Source organism: Alligator mississippiensis, chromosome 1 (genome assembly GCF_030867095.1).
Source record: "Alligator mississippiensis isolate rAllMis1 chromosome 1, rAllMis1, whole genome shotgun sequence".
Classification (NCBI taxonomy): Eukaryota; Metazoa; Chordata; order Crocodylia; family Alligatoridae; genus Alligator; species Alligator mississippiensis.
In genome coordinates, this window is record NC_081824.1 from 373001840 (window position 1) to 373024123 (window position 22284).

The window sequence follows — 22284 nt, forward strand, 5'->3', positions numbered from 1 at the left end:
CCCTCCTGTCGTCAGGTGTGGATGCTTTACCCCAGAGTTTGATATCATCGGCAAACTTGGCCAGTCTGCTTCTGACACCAATATCCACATCATTGATGAAGAATGTTTTTTGTTAAATATTATAGGCCCTAGGACAGAGCTTTGTGGGACCCCACTGGTGACCACGCACCAAGACAATTGGCTCCCATCAACCACCTCCCTCTGGGTCCTACCGCGGAGCCAATTTCCCAGCCAGTGGATAGTGGTGAGGTTGAGGCCACAGTTAGCCAGTTTAACCAAGAGGTGATCATGGGATACCAGATTGAAGGCTTTTTTCAAGTCAAGATATACAACATAGATCTCTTCCCCCTTGTCCAGGTGATAAGTCACCTGGTCATAAAAGGAAATGAGATTGGTCAAGCAAGACCTACCCACAACAAACCCATGCTGGGTATCCCTCAGGATATTGCCTTCAGCTAGTCTGTTAAGGATGGCCTCTTGGTGAACTCCTGGTCAAAGTCTTGACCCTGGGTACAGGGTCTGTAGTAGACTCCCACCATAGTATCCCCTGTGCCATGTTCCCCATGGATTTTAACCCAGAGGGTCTCAAGTCATCCACCATGGGTGCCAATGTTGGCTTGCAGGGACACGTAGCTTTCCTTGACATAGAGAGCTACACCCCCACCCCTTTTGTCCACTCGATCCCTCCTGTACAGGGTATAGCCATCTATACCTGTGGTCCTGTCATGGGTGGAGTCCCATCAGGTCTCTGTTATCCCAATTACATCATAGTTTTTTGCATTTAGCAGGAGAACAAGTTCCTCCTGTTTATTTCCCAAGTTCCTGGCATTTGTGTATAGGCACGCAAGTGTCCCTTTGGGGGCCCTTGCCCTGCCTACATTTTGTTCCAGGGCTAGGGCTGGTGTGGGATCCCTTAAGTGCCTTGGCCTGCTGGCTTTGCAAGGGTTGCTCAGCGGGCCAGCAGTGGCAGTAGTCCCCCCAACCCCCTGTGGGCTTAGTTTAAAGCCCGATGGAGCAGATCAGCCAGTCTGGCTGAGAAGAGCCTCCTCCCCAATGAAGAGAAGTGGAGGCTGTCCCTTCCCAGCAGCTCACTGCCTCTCTCTCCAAAAAGTGGACCATGGTCATGGAAGCCAAAGCCTTCCCAATGACACCAGTGCTGCCATCTTTGGTTGACTACCTGGATCCTCCTCTCCCTTCTCAGCCCATATCCTGAGACTGGGAGTATCGAAGATCACACCACTTGTGCCCCCTGACCCTTAAGCCTCGACCAAAATCCCTGTAGCAACTCTTGACCCGGCTGGGAGCACTCCGAGCTGTGTCATCGGTGCCCACATGGATGAGGAGGAGCATGGGATAGTGGTCAGTGGGCTGAAGGAGTTTAGGGATCTTCTCCGCAATGTCTCATATTCTGGCTCCCAGGAAGCAGCAAACTTCCTGGGCTAAGAGGTTGGAGCAACAAATTACCCCCTCAGTCCCCCTCAGGATGAAGTCTCCCACAACAAACACTTTACGTTTGTACAATTTACAAATGTACACCTACCTCCTTTTAATGGCTGCCTAAGGGGCCAGCTACAAAAGGAGTGACAGATAGGATATGCCTGGATGTGCAGGTGTCATCACATGCAGAGATACGGTAATAAATTTGCTCCCACTTCCTGGGGCCATGTAATGGACCCCTGCCACCACCAGGGGAGCTAAAGTTTCCAGCCTCAGCTTCCTGAAGCTGGAGGCCATCTTTAAAAGGCAGCCCTATTTCCTGTCCCCTAGCCAGCTGCATTTCTGGCCAGGAGCAGTGTGTACAGTGCAGGGCCAGAACACATCAGCTCTCATTCTGCAGCCTCTCCCTCCTTGCGCCATGGCTACTCCAGCCCCTGTCCCTGGCAGTGATGTCTAGCACCCCAGGCTCCTGCTGGCTATTGCACTGGCTCTGCTGGCCCACCATACCAGCTGCAAGCTGCCCCATGGCTATCAGAAGGTGCAGCAGGTGGAAGATGCCTGGCAGTGGGAGCACCAGCTGCAGTGACAGTAACAGCAAGGGGATCCCTGGCAAGATAAAGTGCCATCAGAAAAGCCAATGGCACTTTATCGTGCGTCAGCAGATGCATGACGAATAGGTCCAAGGAGGTGATACTTCCCCTCTATAGGGCGCTGGTCAGACTGCAGTTGGAGTACTGCATGCAATTCTGGGCGCCACACTTCAAGAAGGATGCGGATAACCTGGAGAGGGTCCAGAGAAGGGCAACTCGTATGGTCAAGGGCCTGCAGACCAAGCCCTACGAGGAGAGACTAGAGAAACTGGACCTTTTCAGCCTCCGCAAGAGAAGGTTGAGAGGCGACCTTGTGGCTGCCTTTAAGCTCATCACGGGGGCACAGAAGGGAATTGGTGAGTATTTATTCACCAAGGCACCCCCGGGGGCTACAAGAAACAATGGCCACAAGCTAGCAGAGAGCAGATTTAGATTGGACATTAGGAAGAACTTCTTCACAGTTCGAGTGGCCAAGGTCTGGAACGGGCTCCCAAGGGAGGTGGTGCTCTCCCCTACCCTGGGGGTCTTCAAGAGGAGGTTAGATGAATATCTAGCTAGGGTCATCTAGACCCAGCACTCTTTCCTGCTTATGCAGGGGGTCGGACTCGATGATCTATTGAGGTCCCTTGCGACCCTAACATCTATGAATCTAAGACCCCAGGAAATCCACATGCCCTCCAGGGGGGGCAGGGATCAGGGTGCAAGAGGCACTGTCTGAACACCTCCTCCTGCATGCCCCACTGTAGCCTACCTGGACATCCACCCATGGACCCCCACCCCACTGCCTGCCCCCAGCACCATTCTCACTGTGGATAGTTACCAGAAAAAAAAAACAACTCTTTATTTCTCTCACAACAAACAGATCTCCTCCCTCCCCATTCTTCCTCCATCCCCAACACCAGAGCCCCTCCACCACCCATCCTATCCATCAGTAAAACACCCTCTCCCCCATGCAAACTATTTATGACGTGAAATATCTGTGTGGCCTCCTGGGGTTGGTGGCCATGGGGTGGGAGAGCCTAGGGGGCAGAGCCTGGGGACAGGCAACCAGCACCCCAGCCTCTAGCTGTCCCCCCATGGGTGCACATGCTGTGGTGAGTACAGAAGGTGGAAGGCTCACCCAGGAGCTACAGCAGCCTCTGGTTCCTTGGCAAGGGCAGCTCCCCCTCCGACACCCGGTGGCCAGGACCAGCAGGGTTAGCATGTGTTCCTGGGCCCACTGTAGGCAGCTTGTGCTTCACATCCACATGGAGCCAAGGCAGTGGTGCTATGTCCAGGGAGGGGGACTAGGTGGTGGGAGCCTGGGCTCTGGGCTGGTGGAGGAAGCACTTGACCTCCACCCAGGCCCATGAGGAGGCCTGCTGCTGGGCAGCGACCTACTGACAGGGGGTAGGTGGAGCTATGGTTGGGAGCAGAGCAACAGGTGGCATGAAAGTGACTGCCAGGGTCAGGATAGTGTCCAGCACCCGGCAGTCTTCCTTTGTAGCTTGCACTACCCTGGCCATGACCGTGCCTGCTTACACAGGCCTCTATGCACTTACTCTCCAGAGCCAGGATCTGCAACCCCAATTCCCAGTCCACCCATTCCCATGTCTCCTCATGCCAGTCCCGCATATTCTTATGGGCCAAGTTGTCTGCTCTCCACCTGTCCTGCTGGGCAACCATCTCTGCCCACTATGTCCACATGTCCACCTCAGTTCTCTGCTGCCATTACCAGCCAGCCACCATCACTAGCCAGCTCAGGAGGAGGGTCCAATCCTGGTTACTCCTCTTGCAGAGATGGTGCATCCCCAGGGCCCTGGATGTGGGCCATGGTTACCCTGAGGTCACATCCCACCTGCCAATGGTGGCCTCTCCCCCATATGCAGCTACAGAGCCTGCAGAACCATAAGAAAGAAGCTGTTTGTGAGAGTTGGTAACATTTTATGAGACAAGATGCTCTGTACCAGGGGCCATGTGGTTCCCAGCCTCAGATCTGCGGCTGGGCATGGGTGGGTGCCCAGGGACCATTGTAAGTCAACCAGGCAGGCCTGGGCCCAGGCAGCTTCTGGCTGAGCCCTACATCTCTGCTTTTTTCCCCTGGGCCAGTGGGCTGCTGAGTGCTATCTGTAAGCAGCCTGGCACCCCCACCCCATTCCCATGCTAGGACAGGCCAGGCTCCTGATAGCACTTGCTGCCATGGCTCCAGACCCACCTACCCCTGCTTCTCCTTCTACATGCCAGCCTGTGTCCTATGCTGCCATGTAGCCCATGGCATCAGGGCTTAGGGGCCACTGGAGTCCCGGACAAGTGGGATAAGGAGCTGCATATGCCCCTGGCCTACCCACAATGGGCCTCTCCAGGGAGGTACCCCAGGGCCAGCCGCACCCCAAGCTGGGGTCTGTGCTTGGACCAGTGCTTTTTAACATCTTAATCAATGATTTGGATGGGGGAGTGAAAAGCTTGCTGTCCAAGTTTGCAGATGACACCAAGTTATGGGGCAGTGTGGTCACACCAGATGATAGGTTGTAGATACAAGCAGACCTGGACAGGCTCAAGAGTTGGGTAGACGAGAACCAGATGAAGTTTAACATTTCCAAGTGTAAGGTGCTCCATCTGGGGGCAAACAACCCTCAGCATACATATAGGCTCCGTGGCAACAGCTTGACTTGCACCACGGCTGAAAGGGACCTAGAAGTACTGATCGACCATTGTATGAATGTGAGCCATCAGTGCAAGGGGGTGGTCAGCAGGGTAAACAACATGCTGGCATGCATCAACCAGTGCATCTTGTGTAATACTAAGGAAGTGATACTTCTACTGTACTTAGCACTGGTGAGACCACAGTTGGAGTGCTGAGTCCAGTTCTGGGTGCCACACTTCAATAAAGACTTGGAAAAACTTGAGAGGGTCCAGAAAACAGCCACCCGTATGATCAGGGACATGCAAGGCAAGCCATACAAGGATAGGCTGACGGACATGGGCCTCTTTTGCCTAAAGAAGAGAAGGTTGAGAGGGGACTTGATAGCGGCTTACAGCTATATCAGAAGAGTGTAGCAGGAGCTCGGTGAACAACTTCATTAGGGCACCCCCAGGGAAGACCAGGACCAGTGGATATAAACTCCTGGAAGGCTGCTTCAGGCTTAATACCAGGAAAAACTCCTTCATGATCAGGGTGTACAGACTGAGGAATAAACTCCCTACAGAGGTGGTGCAGTCACCTTCCCTGGAGGTTTTCAAGAGGAGACTAGACAGTCACCTAACCCTAGTTGTCTTCCTGCCTAGAGCAGGGCGGCTGGACGCCAATGTTCTGTGAGGTCACTTCCAGCCCCTAACAATCTATGAATCTATGAATCTATGGAGGACATCACTGCCAGAATTGATGTGTTCTTCTGTGTGTGAGAGGCCCATGCCCACCTAACTGTGGGGGCTAGGGCTACTCAATAAAGTTTTCCACTTTCTGTTATCTGTCTGAGTGCTATGGATGGGGAACCAGGGAGCTAAGGGAGCATGGACAGGCTGGGCGGGGAGGAGGGGCCAAGGACAGAGACAGGGATGGGAGCAGGGATGGGAAGGGCCCTCCCCTCAGTGTAGGGCTTACCTTATGGGTGAGCCTGGTGTGCCAAGCACCTTTTCTTAGTCCTGGCTGGCAGAGATGAAATGCAGCTCTCAGTGGTGTCCTGAGGTAGTGGGGCAGGGAGTATGGGTGCCCAGCTACACCCCACACCCCAAGGAGGAGCTGTTGCTGGTGGCCAGCAGTGACCATCCATGCTTTGTGGCTGGGGCTGAGGCTGTGGAGCTGTTGGGGCAGGTGCTGTCCCAGACTGCCTGAGCTGCTAGTGGAGGCTGGGGACAGGGTGCTCAGCAGGACAAGCTGCTGGCACCCTGAGGGGCCTTTACCTCATGACACATCACTGTGGGTGCCATGCTGAAGTGGGCTTTCAGACAGGCCACCCATGCTGCAGTACACAAGCGTGACTGTGGCCTGGGTCCAGGGTACAAGGTTTGCATCCATTAGTCTCATAAAGGGCATGGACTTGTGGGTACCCCCCAACCAGCAATTGTGGTTGGTGATGGAGATCCACTGTGCCCACAAGTTCTTGACCTTTATGAGGCAGTGCCATGCTGACTGATCATGCCTGTGTTCTAGCAACTGGCCTGACATCCCCTCATAGACATGGGCGAGGGAGCACCCACCACACCTGAACTGTCGCTGCACCTTGGCCTCACCCCACAGTGCCATTAGGTTGCCACAGAGGTGGTCCAGCCCTGGGGCAGGAGAGGCTCCCAGCCTTGGAGCCGTGGGGCTAAGTTCAGGCTGGCCCCCTAGTGACAGGGCTGGCTGGGAGTAAATCTGCTTCTGGGTGGTATCTATATGAGTGTTAATTCACGGTAAGTACTCATGCGTAAATTTGCTAATTGCATTGGTAGATAGCAAGTTTACTCACGAGTAGTGATTTTTACTGTATGGTAAACATATGTACGTGTAGACATGCATGATTACTGTGCAGTAAACTATGCTAATGCACAGTAAAGTGTCTCATGTAGACAGTAGGCAGACAAGGTTCCTTGGGTGAATTTGATATCTTTTATTAGACCAACCCAAATAGTTGGAGAATAGTTATTAAGCAAGCTTTCAGGTTCAAAAACCCTTCGTCAGGCTAAGGAAGTTTCAGCAGTTGGTGTGTGCTCTTCCTGGATGGAATGAAAAATAAAGAAGCCAGGGGCTGGGCTGGGGAGTCAGTTGCCAGGCAGATTATAATGTGTCAAAAATCCAATGTCTATGTTTAGTCCATGATCTCTAGTATCCAGGAGGTTGATGAAATGGAGCTCATAGGCTCGTCTCTGGGAAGTGTTGTGTAAATTTCCCTTGAGGATCAGGACTGAGAGATTGGAGAGAGAGTGGCCCTGCTGTGAGACGTGTGCCCCCACCGGTAATTGGGTATTTTTGTCTTTGATAGATTTCCGGTGTGCGTCCATTCTGGTGCGCAGTTGTTGTTTGGTCTCTCCTACGTATTTTCCATCAGGGCATTTGGTGCATTGGATGATGTATATTATATTTCTGGGGGTGCAGCTGTAAGATCCTGGGATGCTGATGGCTCTGTTGTGGGGTGTAGTAATAGTGGGGGTGGTAGAGAAGTCCCACTTGATAGAATATTTGCCCTAGAAGTACAATAGGTGGATTTTTAGGCCATTTAATATCAAATGCACAAACTGTCCAAGGAGCTTAATTCTTGGTTTTGCATACCCCTGTGGAAACCACAGGAGTGGATCCAGGGTGGGGGTATACTGGTGCATTTGCACACCCACCTGCTCCGCTTTCATTCCTAGTCCATCCAAAGTTTAAAGCTGACTGCCTAGCAATGGCAGCAGCACTTCTATTCAGGCAAAAGTGAGGGAGTCAGTTGACTTAATGACTTATAATAATTTGTTTGATTTCTTCTAATCTCTTCATTCCATGAGTACGAATGACCCTCTTTCATTTTAATGGTCTTTAAGTGTTTCACTACTCCAGTTATTCTTACATCTGCAAAGCTGCTGTCTCTTAGCTCTTCCTAGTAACGTAGCTCAAATTTCACAGCCCTGTACACTGTTTTTTAACTGTAGCTAAAAACATTAACCCAGGTGTAGAAATATTAACTCAGGTGAACATTAGCTCGGGTATGTAACTCACTTTCAATGAAGCCTTGGAGGCGCTGTCCAGATGCTCAAGAAGGCATGATTCATTTTATGACTCTGAAAGTGAGACATACATTTAACTATAATGACTCCAGGAATAATGAAAAGACACCTTTGGATTATTTCTGCCTAATTTGTTGTATTTTATAGACAATATATGATATAGCAAATTAAGGCACATTCCAATAAAGAATTTTTTTTTTGCTTCAGTCTTAAATTGAATATTGTAACTCTAGGCCCCTACGTATTAGAGAAGCTTGTAATTTATTTTTAACTGAAGGAAAATGTGTGTTATGTTATGTGTGATATACCACACCATCTGCATCCCCCTTTCAAAATCCTAAATCTGCCCATGGAAGGCCATAAATGTGAAAAAGATCAGAGCCTTCCCTGAGCTTAGATACAGTGCTGTAAAACTTACTTTGTATCTGGCTCCAGTTCTGCCAGCAGACGACTGACTGCATGCTCACTCAAAGCTCTTGCATTGTGCCAGAAGTCTCTACTTCACCAACAGGATTACTCCGCCTCTGCTAGGTAGAGTAATAGTTCTATAGCCACCTGGCAACGATGCCCTCCTGGAGTATGCTTTGAACTCTGGAAGAACAACTGTAGTAGAGGAGCCATGTAAAACTGTCAGAACTATGTACACACTCTGGCAGCTTGGCAATGGAAATCATGTCAGCTGATGGGAATTCTTTCAGCAGAGGCAGCCACTTTTGGGCTTAGTCCTTGGAGTCTTAAAAATAAAGAGTGAAGTCATAGCCCTGGAGTTCTGCGCTGACTTCAAGAGATCCAAGTTTTCACAAAAAGAGAGTTTTCCAATGTTCTGAGATGGTTTCAAGGAGGTATTCATAAATGTGCTGAGAAAACCTGAGAAACAGGGAAGAGAACAGTGTGATGCCCTTCATTTTTTTTAAACAAAGAGTTGATGCTGGTTACAGTATAACATGATCAGAGAGAGAAAACAGGTGTATCATTTATGAAGACTGAATTGTTTTCTTGTAGCTAATTCTTTAATGGTATATGTTCTCTTATTTGATCTGCAAAAAAAAAAGGCACATTAGGCAAAATAATAGAGAGAAATTTTAATGAGATTTTCTTTTGCTTTATTATGACAAATATATTTCAAAGACATGACCCAAAACATGAAACATTTCTCCACTGTAATGTGAATATGGATTATTTCTGACTGACAAGGTTACCTTGTGCCATATCTCTATTTCATCTCTACTAGACATGTATACTGAAAATTTTAAAGAAATATTTACTTGCAATATTTTCATTTTCAAAGTACAAACATAAATCAAACTAATACAAATGTTAATAGGAACCTATATGTAATATGCTATAATATGAAGTATATATGCTATATATTGGAGGTATGTATGGGCTCATTTACATGTTGCCCTATGTTGCCATAGTGATGCATTAGATCACTGTACACCACACTATGGTGATGTAGTGATCATGTGAGTCTACACGTGATCAGCAGCTACTTCACTGTAGTGACGGTCCCCATTTTAGCATGCCACTACAGCAAAGTAGTGGCAAAATCTAGCCATGCACCATGTGCATGGCTCAGTATGAACTGTTACTGAACCGTACTTTAGTACTTCCAAGAGGAAGTATTAAAACATGGCACCATAGCAACAGTGCCATACAATGATGTGTAGACGTGCCCTATGTGTACAACAGTTTGTTCTCAAAAGCTGGTCTAACATCGCTCCCAACTATAACATTGGTGCAATAAAATATATTACAAAAAATCCTGTCCTTATATATTTTGGGGCTATTATGCTTTCCATATCACCCCAAACCTACTGTTGTAAATAAGGCATGCCAGGCCAATTTTAATATCCATCCTCACCAGTGCACAATAGAAACAGTATACTTTAAGTTAGTTTAATTTAATAAAAAGTTTATGGTGTAAAAAATAACTTCAAATAGAAACTTAAAGGCATCTTTTCTAGAAAAATGGATAGCAGTTGCAAATAATAAAACAAAATTTACTGGGTTTTATTTTCTATAAAGAAAGAAGATATATCACTATTCTGAGAGTCACTCAATAAATGAAGGAATCCTACATTCATTCTTATCACATTTATTTTGAAAGAGAAACAGAGAGAGGAAAGGGCACAGGAAGGGATGAGGGCAGGAATTAGCAAGAGAGTGAGGAGTACTTATGTGTTCCAATGATAGTTTACAGCATGATGCAGAATAGTGTCCCCTCAGGAACTGGCAGATTCTGTGAAAAGGGGATGAATACAGCTTACTTGCTGGGATAATTGCATCACACAAAGAGGGATAAATTAAGAAGTTATACATGTGATGCACCATCTGTGTCTGTTTTTGTTATTTTCACCACATACATCTGTTTCTATTCAACTGTAGGGCATTGCTTCAGCATAATATGCAGACCAGAATATCAGAAAAAGTTCATTTTTGTTGACAAAAGAAACTTCTTCTCCTAAATGTGTGATAAAGGAGAGAAGTCATTACAAAACAGCCACCTCTGGAAAAAAAATCTAAACAAGAAGTTTGAATCCAAACATATTGACATTTTCAGGGCTTTTAGTATTTCTGGAACAGACTCCCCAAATCCAAACAAGACATTTTGGCTCAAAGCAGATGCTTGAGTTGAAACATTTTGTTTTCAAATTAAAGGTAGCTGAAACCTGGCAAAGTTAGACCACCTCATGATATTTCCATCAAACAAAATGCAAATATATAAGTTTTATTGATCTGATTGCATTGTTTAACCTTTGGTGCTGCTGATCCTGACATCTCTTCCAGTCTTGAAATCATAGAATCATAGAAAATTAGGGTTGGAAGGGACCTAAGGAGGTCATCTAGTCCAAACCCTTGCTCAAAGCAAAACCATCCCCAACTAGATGATCCCAGCTAAGGCTTTGTCTACCCAGGTCTTAAAAACCTCCAAAGATGGAGATTCTACAACCTCTTTGGGTAACCTATTCCAGTGCTTTGCCCCACTCCTAGTGAGAAAACTTTTTTATAATAACTAACCAAAACTTCCTTTGCTGCAACTTAAGGTCATTGCTCCTTGTTCTGTCATCTGCCACTGCTGAGATCAGTCTAGCTCCATACTCTTTGGAACCACCCGTCAAGCAGTTGAAGGATGCTATTAAAACCCCGCTCAGTCTTCTCTTCTCCAGACTAAATAAGCCCCCTAAAGCAGTTACCTCAGCCTCTCCCCATAAGTCATATGCCCCAGCTCCACACTTTTTTTGCCCTCTGGTGGACTCTCTCCAATGTGTCCACATCCTTTCTGTAGTAGAAAGCCCCAAACTGGACACAGTTCTTCAGATGTGTCCTCACCAGTGCTGAATACAGGAGCACAATCACTTCACTCCATCTACTGGCAACACTCTTGCTAATGCAGCCCTCTATGCTGTCAGCCTTCTTGGCAACAAGGGAAAAACATTGGCTCATACTCCACTTACTGTCCACTGTAACTGCCAGATCCTTCTTGCAGAACTGCTGCTTAGCCAGTAAGTCCCCAGCCTAGGATTGTTCCTTCCTTAGTGCAGGACATTGTACTTGTCCTTATTGAACCTCTTGAGATTTCTTTTGGACCAATACTCCAATTTGTTGACATCTGTCTGAATTAAATCAAATCAAACCATGCCTAAACCTAATCTGAATCTAGGTACTACCCCTTTGGTCCATCTCTATGGTATGTAGAATGAAATATCAGAAAATTAGTATTTAAATAGCTATATTTAACACAATAAAATACATATTAAATAGTGATTAATTTAACACACTTAAATAGATTTAATGATTTTGACTTAAATGCCCTGTAGCTGCATACAGATTTATATATTTTGGTTAGTATTTTTCTTGCATGTCATAGGACTGCATTTGTGAATGGCAGTGGTAGGTAGTTTTCACAATAGATTTTTTGTAAAAAATCAGGTTTTAATAAACACTTCAAAGGTGACTAAAATTGTTTTCCACCTGCAGGACTATAAGGTAAAATTTCACCATCTCCTATTCTGGGCTTCCTCCCAGCTGGCTGCCTCCTCCCCACCTAGGGCTCCCCCAGTTTGTCCCCTGCCCTTCTGGGTTCCCTCCTGCCTCCTTGTTCCTACCACCATCAGGTCATTACTTGTGGCTGCCCACACGGTCTGTTCCAAGGGAGCAGATGGGGAAGTGTTAACCTTCCTTCCTGGCCGCTGCTGCTGCTGGGCTGCTGTTCTTTTGGCTCAGAGAGCAACAGTGGTGGCAGTGGCCAGGCAGGCAGTTTAACTTTTCCCTGTCTGCCCTTGCGATAGACATCATGGGCAGTCACAAATAAGCAGGTCGGAGAGGTCAGGGAAGTAGTGAGTGGGGATCTGGGTGATGGGAAAAGTAGTGGGGGCAATGGGCCCAATCCAAGCTAGAAGGGAGGAGGGACAGTTGGGGTGTTTACATTAAGGTGTAGTTTAGAGTGTCTCAACCTTAGTGTAATACAAGCTGAGTAGCATGGATAGAGATAATCCTGTCCTGGAGTGGTATACCTTTGAGATGAATAATGAGTACTTCAAACCTGTTTCTGGTATTAATGTGTGGACAATCCAGGGCTTAAGAGCTCCAGGAGCCACCCAAAATTACTGTGCAACAAGGCCCTAAATGTAGTGACTGTGGGTACCCCAAGTAGACAGGGAAGGGATGCTGAGATTCTTTTCCAAGCACAACTACTATTGACCTTAGAGTCTGAGAATTAAGAATGTTCTGAATATCAAGTTCAGTCGAACCATGGTATAGTAACAACAGATTTAAAGTTCTTGACATTCTATGCTATAGAATCATTAATTAGAGACTGAAAACATAGGTTTCCTTCAAGGGAAATTTGTTATAATGCATTCTATCAATTTTGCTGATTCAACTATAGAAAAAAAAGTTACCAGATAATTTAAAGCGTATAAGTAGCTTCCCATCTCCATTGAAATGTAAGCTATGTCTACCTACAGACACAAGTAGTAATTATTGGAAAGGAAGAATTGTAATTGTAAACAATAAGTGTTTTTGTAGTGGCTTTAAGCTTCTGTAGTCTATATTTGTTGTGGATACCTGTCCAAATAGTTAAGAGGTGTCTATGGAGCCAGATACATAATTGTTTTCAAAGTATAGTGATTTAGTGTAACTCTTAGATAAAATAAAATATAAATTCTAAAAAATTCAGAGCAGTAAGTGTTGAGACAGATCTGAGTCTACTAATAATATTTCTGTTGAATGCCACAGAGCTGGGTTCATGAATGATATTAGAGTGGAGATTTTATTCTCTTGCTATCCAGAATTGATCTTTGACATCGTAGGGAGTTCCTCTCAACCCAGTAAACCTTCAAGGGTTGTATATGCTTAGGTGGTCTTTTCTTTTCTTAAAGACTTTAGGGATGTTTAGGGACTCCCCCTCCCCCCACTAAAAAAAACTATAGCATAAAATGGATCTAAATTAGAGATGTAGAGGTACTCAATTAACTCCTTTAAACAGCCCCCCCCCCCCCCCCCCCCGGCTTTCTACCATCCAAATCTTTTGTCACACTTGTGATGGCAGAAAACCAGCTAAGAGTTGCAGGATGAGCATTGGCTGTTTTTTTTTGTTTTGTTTTTTTAAAGATGGTCACGTCTCTTGTATTCCAGGGCTCTCAGGCCCTCTTTGTGAGAAAAAAAGGCAACTTGTCAACTTGCTGTTTTATTTTTATTTTATTTTATTTTTAGTTTTAACACATTTCTATGCATTAATGCCTATATATCTCCGTTTTGGATGAATATGAGGCAGGTCATATACAGGTCAGGGTGATTTGCCTATGGCTTATAGGATATGATATGAGAGGAAATAGAAGTCAGAAATGACTCCAGTTTTCTACCTCTCTGGTTGCTTCTGTTGCAAGGATTTTTATGATCTAGGGACAGATATTTAAATGTATTTAGCATCTAAGCACTTTTGAAAATCCCACTGGGCAACTACATGTACCTTTAAGAAACCTAAATACCTTCAAAAATCTAGGCCATGCTGTGGAAGTATTCCTACTACTAATTCATCTAATCAAGTCAGTTTGTATGACAGTTCCTCTAAGCAATAGCCTACTTTGCAGACCAGATAAATGTGGTCTGTTTTTCATAGATTCTAATCACTGAATGCATGAACACTGACAAGCAGTATTTATTTTGGTATAAATCAGATCCTAAATCTGGGACAGCCTCATGGAAGCTGTGCTACTAAGGTCTATAAAGAGCAGAAGAAACACAGTCTGTGCACTTCACTGGTTGTCTTACTCTATTGTTCTAACTGCACTGGGCAAAACCTGTTCAACCACTCCCTAAGCAAAACCATTTAACTTATTTTTAGCTTTAAATGATACTACAACAAAAGAAGGGATTAAAAAAGAAAGTATAATCATTACTTTCATTTCTGACTGAGAGGTAGGGAAACATGCAAAACAAGCAGAGAAAACTCTACATTTGGTTTACTCTCAAATTCATGTTACCAATCAAGTAAAAAAGGTCTTAGATCATACATAGTGTATCTGCTTTTGTTTCCCATGATGTAGGAATATACTTTCACTCTGAGTAATTTATTTTGATTAATGGAAATAGAACAATAAGAATGAACAAAAATAGTCTTGATGAAAGAACCTGAAAGTGCACAACACGCAGAGGCATAACTACAATTCTGGTGTCCTGAGCAGAGATGTTGTTGAGTACTGAACAGTGTGGGGAGGGAGGGAAAAGGAGTGCTGCAAGACATTGCTGGTGCCCCTTCTAAATTGGCTCCCAGGGCTCAAGCCCTACTCACCTAGCTTTAGTTATGCTGCTGACAATGCATGGTAAGATAATTGGAGGATAATTGGGAAAATGGAGATAAAGAGAACATCTAGAATTCTTGAAGTGATGAATTTAGGGAAAATCTTATTGGCAGAATGACCTGTTCAGTTGACAGTAATATTCTGCAGGACCATCTGATGCCACATTGGTTCAATTAACCTGCAGCCGCAGGTCAGTGAAATAGATGTACCCTGGCAGGACATGAGAGTAATTTTTGAACCATGACAGCAATATAAACATCATCTTGCCACCTACACTCACATCTCAAAAAAAGAAAAAAGAAAGAAAGAAGAGAGAGAAAGATACAGGATGCAATCACTTGCTGAGTCTGTTCAAAATCAGAAGAGGGTCGCATAGTCTGTTTTCTTAAGACCAACACATTGTAAGCACCCAGGTGGGTCCCCTCAGCCACCCCCACCCAAAACAAAACAAAACAAAACAAAACAAAACAATTCCCTTCCCCTTCCCCCCCCCCACCCATGGAAAAGGAAAAAAAAATAACAATAAAAACAAAAACCAAACTTGCCTTGTGTTTTACATTTCCTTTCGTCTCTCTTTCAGGAAAGCACATGTTGTTCCCTTATATCAGTTTATGTGGACATGTCTACATGAGACTTGGATAATTGAATACTAAACAAATGCACAGTAACTGGAGTTACTGCACAGTAGTACCGGCAAATGCCTCTTTAGTGATGCTACCACAGTAGCCCAACAGTACTGATCAGTAGCGTATTAGCACTGTTTGTGCTGTAATGTACTACTGTGCGGTATTATTTGATTGCTACACAGTTAGCATCTCATGTAGATGTGCCCTGTGTGTTCTCTAGCCCCCCTTCCTAATATCAGAGCTTCTGTGTGTTCTTCAGGCTCACTTCTCACTACCAGCTTATTCCCTGTCCCTCCCATTTCAGGAACTCTTTGAGTCTCCATTTTCCACTTTCCTACACATACAAAGATCTCCCATTCTCTCTCTCTTAGTTAGGGGATATATATATGAAATGTGTATGACTTTGTTTCCAGGGATTCTGTATCTACTCCATACCAATGTATGCTATTCTCTCTTCACACCAGGGGCTCTGTGTGTTTTTCATTCTTATTACTATTTTTGCCTCTTTATTCTCCCTTTCCCATCAGTATTACTCTCCTCTTCATATTTTAAGCTGCATTACTATATAGGGAAAGCCATCTTGTAATAGATCAGTTTCTACTATTAATTAGTTCTTTCCTTTGCAGTGGAACCAGTAACTCCATTAATCAGGTATCAGTATCTCCATTTCCCACTTTCTGTTATTTAGATTTTCACCAAAATCAGTATGGTTGTATGCAGAAGTGCCTAGGACATTCCCTGAAATTTTGAATTGATACTGAATGCAAAAATTACTGCATTGTTTCCAAATACAGATAACACCATCGGATAGAGTATAAGAGCTTTGAAAACTTAGGCACGTAGCCTCTATTTCCTTTTCTGTTATTTCCCCAGGCATGAGAAAATGCCAGAAATCTTGCAAGAAATAATGCCCTTAAATTATTTCTTGCATCTTAGGGCATAAATGAGTTTTATATTAATTAATTAGTTTAGGTTTGAAAAACTTGAAGGAAAAAAAGAATCACCTTATTCTATTTTGCAGAATGGGAAATTCAGAAGCTGAAATGAAATAATGCATCCATTGTTTTAAAACTGCAAGAGATTCTGAAACACAGCTTAATATTTCGTTATAGCCAATTCTCAGTGGCAGGATTTTTTAGGAATCTCTTGCTTCCCAATTGTCCCCATGGTATTCTTAAACCTATTCTGCTGTCCATCTTGTAGATTTTGAGCAGATCCAAATTTCTCAATTTTTGGAGATTAATTTATAATATAGAGATGAATGGAATGTTTTGTATGTGCTCGGTATATTCCAAAGAGATGTGTGATCATATTACAGGAACACAATTAATGTTTAGCTATTAGGAAATGTTTGTCAAGAACTTGAGTAATATTTTTTTTTGCCTGCTTTATAAGTTTAAGTCACCACTATATTACACCAATTACATGCCAGTATATAAATCTAAAATAAGGCTGGATATACTTTCAGGAGGTCTTCCCTAGTCTACACCCCCGCCCCCCTGCACTGAGATACCAAGGTCTTAAATCTCCAGTGGCTGATGGGCAAAAATATCAAGCAGAGTCCTGCAGGGACCACTGTATTTTCCTCTGTCAATCTCAGTTGTAACTTTTTAAATTTCCTGTGCCTATGAGCAGTGACAGAACTTTTCAAGGACAGCATATTGCCTCTGAAGTAGGCATTGGAAACCACTAAATTTAGGGGTCTTCCTACTCCACTGAGGAGAGTATCACCACATTTGGGAGCAGGAAGGAATTTTACCCCATGATCAGATTGGCATGGATGGGGGCATGGGGAGGATGAAGAGGGTTGCCTTCCTCCGTAGCTGGGAGTCTAGTCCTCTTCCTTGGATCACTTGAGTGTATTTTAATAACTTCTTATCCTTGAAGTGGCAGGGTCTTTCTTTATAATTCATTTATTCTATGCTTCTTATCATTCTCCTCTGCACTTTCTCAAATTTGAATATATCTTTCTTAATGTAGACTCACTTGTGATCCACTATAGCTCCTAGATCTTTTTTTCTGCCATGTGGCTGCTTAGCAAGTTACTTCCTATTTTTAATTTATTTATTTTATTTTCCCTAATTTAATATAGTTCTTTGAGATTTATTACATTTTATTGAAAAAACCAAAAAAAACCCATATTTTAGCTTGGAAACAGGCATAGGGTTATGTTTATTTACAAAATAAAATGTATTTCAGTATTTTCTTTTTCTTTGAAATTATCAAATCCATGTGTTTCTATATCCTTATATTATTTGGTAGCATAGCAGAATACAGATAGACAAGATTCTTTTGGTAAATCTGATGGTCTAATAAAATATATCAGATTTCCACAAAGAACCTTGTCTGCCTATGTCCTTAGACCAACACGGCTACAACCTACACCCTTGTAACACAGAATACAGATAGCATTTAATAGAAAAGTTAAAGACAGATGTTGGCAAATGTTTCTAATGAACATTTTAAAGGGATAATAAAAACCAAACAAAGCAGGTGGCAGCTAACACAGGATTTTAAAATGTATATTAGCAATTTATTATATATATTTAAAATTATTTCCAGTTCTGCTCAGCCTGATTCTCTTTATTTGTCTGTACCAAGGATAAATGCCACAGGGTCTCTAATCACCCGTAAGTAGTGCAAATGTTAGAATGATTCTCCATAAATGGCTGAAAAAGGATGAATAAGAGAAGGTATTTCTAATCATCTGCACTCTACTATCCCAGAAACTGATGAACAGTACTCTTCCTAGTATCTATCTTCAGGCATCTGGAAAATAATATATTCATTACTTTCAAACCTGGATCTGTCCCAAGATAATATTACCAGCTTGTCTATACACTACTAATGAATTTTTTTCCAAAACTATTCCCATTAAAAAAAAAAAAATTACATTAACAAGCTAATTTACTAATGTAGTAATTAGTAATGAACTAATTTGTTATGCCCAGAACCAAAGAAGTTTTGACTTGCTCTTGCTCAGACCTAAGCTCTGTCAGAGCCTACAAGCTGAGATTTCTCTTCTCTTTTTCACCTGTGTAGTCTGATTTAGTAGGCATTCTCAGAGCATCAGGTCAGCCCTCATGCAAAAGATGGTCAGAAAAGGTGCATGTTATACAATAGTCCAATTTGTTACCATTTTGCTGAATACGCTATAATAATGTCTGATATGGAAATAGTTGGTATCTTAGTTGAGATTAGTATTCTGCTTATGGATTTGTGAAAATGTGACAAATGAAGGCTGAAAAGTGGTGGATGAGGAGTCTTCTAGATTTTAACAAGGAAGTTATTGGCTATAATGCCTCATGTTAGTATGCAGAACATTAAGCTGGCCTAGTAATCACTTAAGATGAAATGCAGTTTTCCTTTGTGTGTCCAAATAGTAGCTTTCTAGCTGTGAAAGAGGCATTTTTTGGCGTTTACATTCAGGTAGCAAATCTATTTCCTCTACATTATCGACATGTCAGTACGTGTGTTAGCTGAGCACACAGTAGGCTACATGCTGGCCAGGCAAATATGTACATATTTTAAACAAATCCAAGAGAAAGTTGTGGGGCAAAAAACCTTCCTGTATCTTAGCTGTGATACCTGAAAGGTACTCTCCGAGAAAGCAAGGCACCTTGGATACAGGCCAACCACATCTAGAAGGTACTACTTGCATGTCTTCCTGACTCTGTTGCCCAGGACTCTAACTACCTAGATGCAGGTTAGGCATTATGCAGACCAGCCTCCAGTACCTCTCAGAAGATGGCTTATGCAACACCATCCCTTGCATAGTCATCAGCAGGGATCCTGGTTTTCTTAGATAAAAAAAATATCCTCAATTTTTGGTTTAAAAATGTAACTCATAATCAACATTTTTCCATGATTAAAATGAAACACTACTAATATATAGATATAAATATTAGTGATCTCTATATATCCACATTTATATCCGTGTGTGTGTGTGTGTGTGTGTGTGTGTGTATGTGTATAAAAACACATTTTCCCATGATTAAAATGAAACACCACTATATCTATACATACAGTAAAAGTTCTGTTAACTGGCACCTTACAAGCCAGCATGCTCTACTAACTGGCATGGTGGTTTGTAAGAAAAAGTGAAACTGGAAGTGCCCACCTTGGCGCTTCTGTTTCTCTGAGCCACCATGGCCCAGGGCAAAGCAGCCTGCACTGCCAAGCTCCCATGGGCCCACAGGGCCTGCAGGAGCAAAGCAATGTGGCAGCAGAGGCAGCAATACCGTGGGAGGGGCAGAGGGATGCCCCAAATGCGGCGGGAGAAGGCTGGGGACGCTCAATTAACTGGCATTTTTTGTTATCCGGCATCCGCCATTCCTGGGGGATGCCAGATAACAGAATTTTTACTGTAGTGGTGTTTCATTTTAATCATGGAAAAATGTGGATTTTGGGTTACTTTTTTTAAGCCAAAAATTGAGGATTTTTTAAATCAGCGAAAACCAGGATCCCTGGTCATCAGATGAAATGGATAAAAGCAAGTTCAGTAGGAGGTTTCTACCCTACCAGGAAAGCAGAGATGAAACCAGAACTCAAGGCCTTCTTCAATCCAAAGTAGCATCTATCTCATTCATAGCTGCCCTGGAGAACAGATTCAAAATACACGCTGGAGAGAAACCTGTACTATGTCTGGCCTGTGTTATCATACTATGATGCCATACCAGACAGTTTCTGAGTGAAATCCTTCCTAGGTGAAGGAGGCTTAGAGCTTGCTTTCTTGGTGGGTACCTTGACTACACATCTCCTGGGCCAAAAATGTGGGTGGGTCCTCCTCTGGCAGCATCTAACACCTGTTAGTCATAGGTTTTGATAAGTTACATTTTTGGAACTTGGATGCACTTACACATCCAGAGTGGACACACCTTTGAAGACATGTGCAGGTTCCAAGTGAAATTATCATCTGGAAAGAATATTAATCATCCTGTGTAATGGTGATATATAAAATTTCTGTTAAGCTAATACTATTATCTTAAGGTGATTCTAAATATAAAGTTTTGTTAAACATTTAACAGCTTATACATAAGGTAAAGAATTCTTAGGACATTTAAGAAAGGCATCTAATAGAAAAACAAAGGTTTGAGGCCATTGACAAAGATATTAGCCCAATGACAGCATAAATGGGAACCCTTTTTCTGATGAAAGCTCTGAATCTCTCTCTTGGGGTCCTCATTCAGATGATAGAATTAAAATGTTAGACACAGCATTTTGATTTTAAGCACAGAAAAGAGATTACTTTGCAAATATCACATCCCCTTGAGGTATATGAATGCAAAATTTAATTTAAAAGTATCACAATTGGGTAATCAATAGTCACTGGCACCAAAGGTCTTGCTATGCTGAGCAGACAAGAAATACTTAACTACAAGAGTCTCAGTATCTCAAATAGGAACTGGCAGAAAAAATATCTCACTAGAATGCTTCCACTCAGTTATTTTTTTTTTCATGGAGCAAAAACACATATGCTCTCTTCAAGTAAGGAAAGCCCAGCACATACAGTATGCTTTAATTTGTTGTCTGCTGACATGTATTGTAGCCAAATTGTTGTGTGTCACATTTTAGAGATCAATTGAGAATTAATTTCCAGTCATTCCATTTTGACAGCTTATTCTCAGAGAAATGAAGTATGACCAGTATGATCTGCTCAGGAATATTCATTATAATGTGAAATCTTATCTGTGTACAAGCCATGTAAAAGTACCTCCTTCAATATCAGGGCTCATGGCAGAGGTGCTTTCTTTTATTAGATGAACTAGATTTTTGCAAAAAAAAAAAAAAAATATATATATATATATATATTTAATTGCAAGCTGTTTGGCACAAACACCCTTCCTCAGGCATCGGAGAAAAGATAGTAAAAGTTTTCCTGGGTAGAAATGCATGTTCGCATTTCATAGTATTTCACAGAGGAGTCAATAGATGGAAAACTCCTCTGAGCACGCAGTTCTTAGCTAGTAAGGAGTCTCTTGGCTCTCTTGTGAAACGCTGTGATGATGCAAATCACCTTGAACAAAGGCAGGCACAGGATCTCAGGTTTCGGGTGGTCAAAGTTGCTTCTTTCTTGTGAAATTATGAAGATTTTATTTAAAGAATCAGCTAAACTTCAATATCTTCCATGTGTCCAGGTTTTAGCCATATTGGTCTAGAGGAAAATACAATCAAGGCATGTAGTAGAGGTGATACCTTTTATTAGGCCAACTAGATTTTTGCAAACAAATAAAAAATATTTAATTGCAAGCTTTTGGGCACAAACACCATTCATCAGGCATTGGAGAAAAGATTATAAAAGTTCTTCTGGGTAGACATGAAAATTAATATTTCATAGGATTTCACAGGGGAACTTTTACCATCTTTTGTCTGATGCCTGATGATGGGTGTCTGTGCCCGAAAGCCTGCAATTAAAGAATTTTTTTCTTTGCAAAAATCTAGTTGGTCTAATAACAGATATCACCTCTACCATGAGCCCTGATTGCTTTTTCCTCTAGATCCATATGGCTACAAATTGGATTTCAGTATTCCACTCATCTTGTGAGAACCTAGGAGTCCTCTCCAGGCTCCATTGTTCACTACAATCTGAAAGAAGAGATGGCCTCTACTTCAAAAAAGTTTACAACACTTTTTTATCATCTAAAATTTTCCTTCTTTGGTTTTATGACATTATTCTACCACTTTTGAGACTGCATAATTAGTTTATTTTATATATATTAGTGCCTTGAATGTGTTAAACACATTCTCATCATGCCCTCCTAGAATCTTCTTTTGTACACTATAGTAGATATATGGCTTCTGCACTATTTTATTTAAGTTTCCTCCTGCAGTATTTGTTGTTTTTATTTTCTCTTTATCCTTCTGAAACTGGATCTCTCTCTTCCTCTCTCTCTATATATATTTGTGTGTGTGTGTGTGTATATATATATATTTTTTTTTCTTCTAGGTTGGTGGATCTCCTCCGGCGGGCTTTAAACTAGGCTCACCGTGGGGAGGAGGGCGGGGGAAGCTGTGGACCACCAAACCATGTGGCACCCACAAGGACAGCCCAGCCTGAAGAAAGAGAACATTGGGAACCTGCAAGCTGCGGGGTGGCCAGCACTACGGCACAGGTAAGAAACAAGAAGGTAAGAAATAAGGGGCCCCTTGGGACGCGGAGCGGGG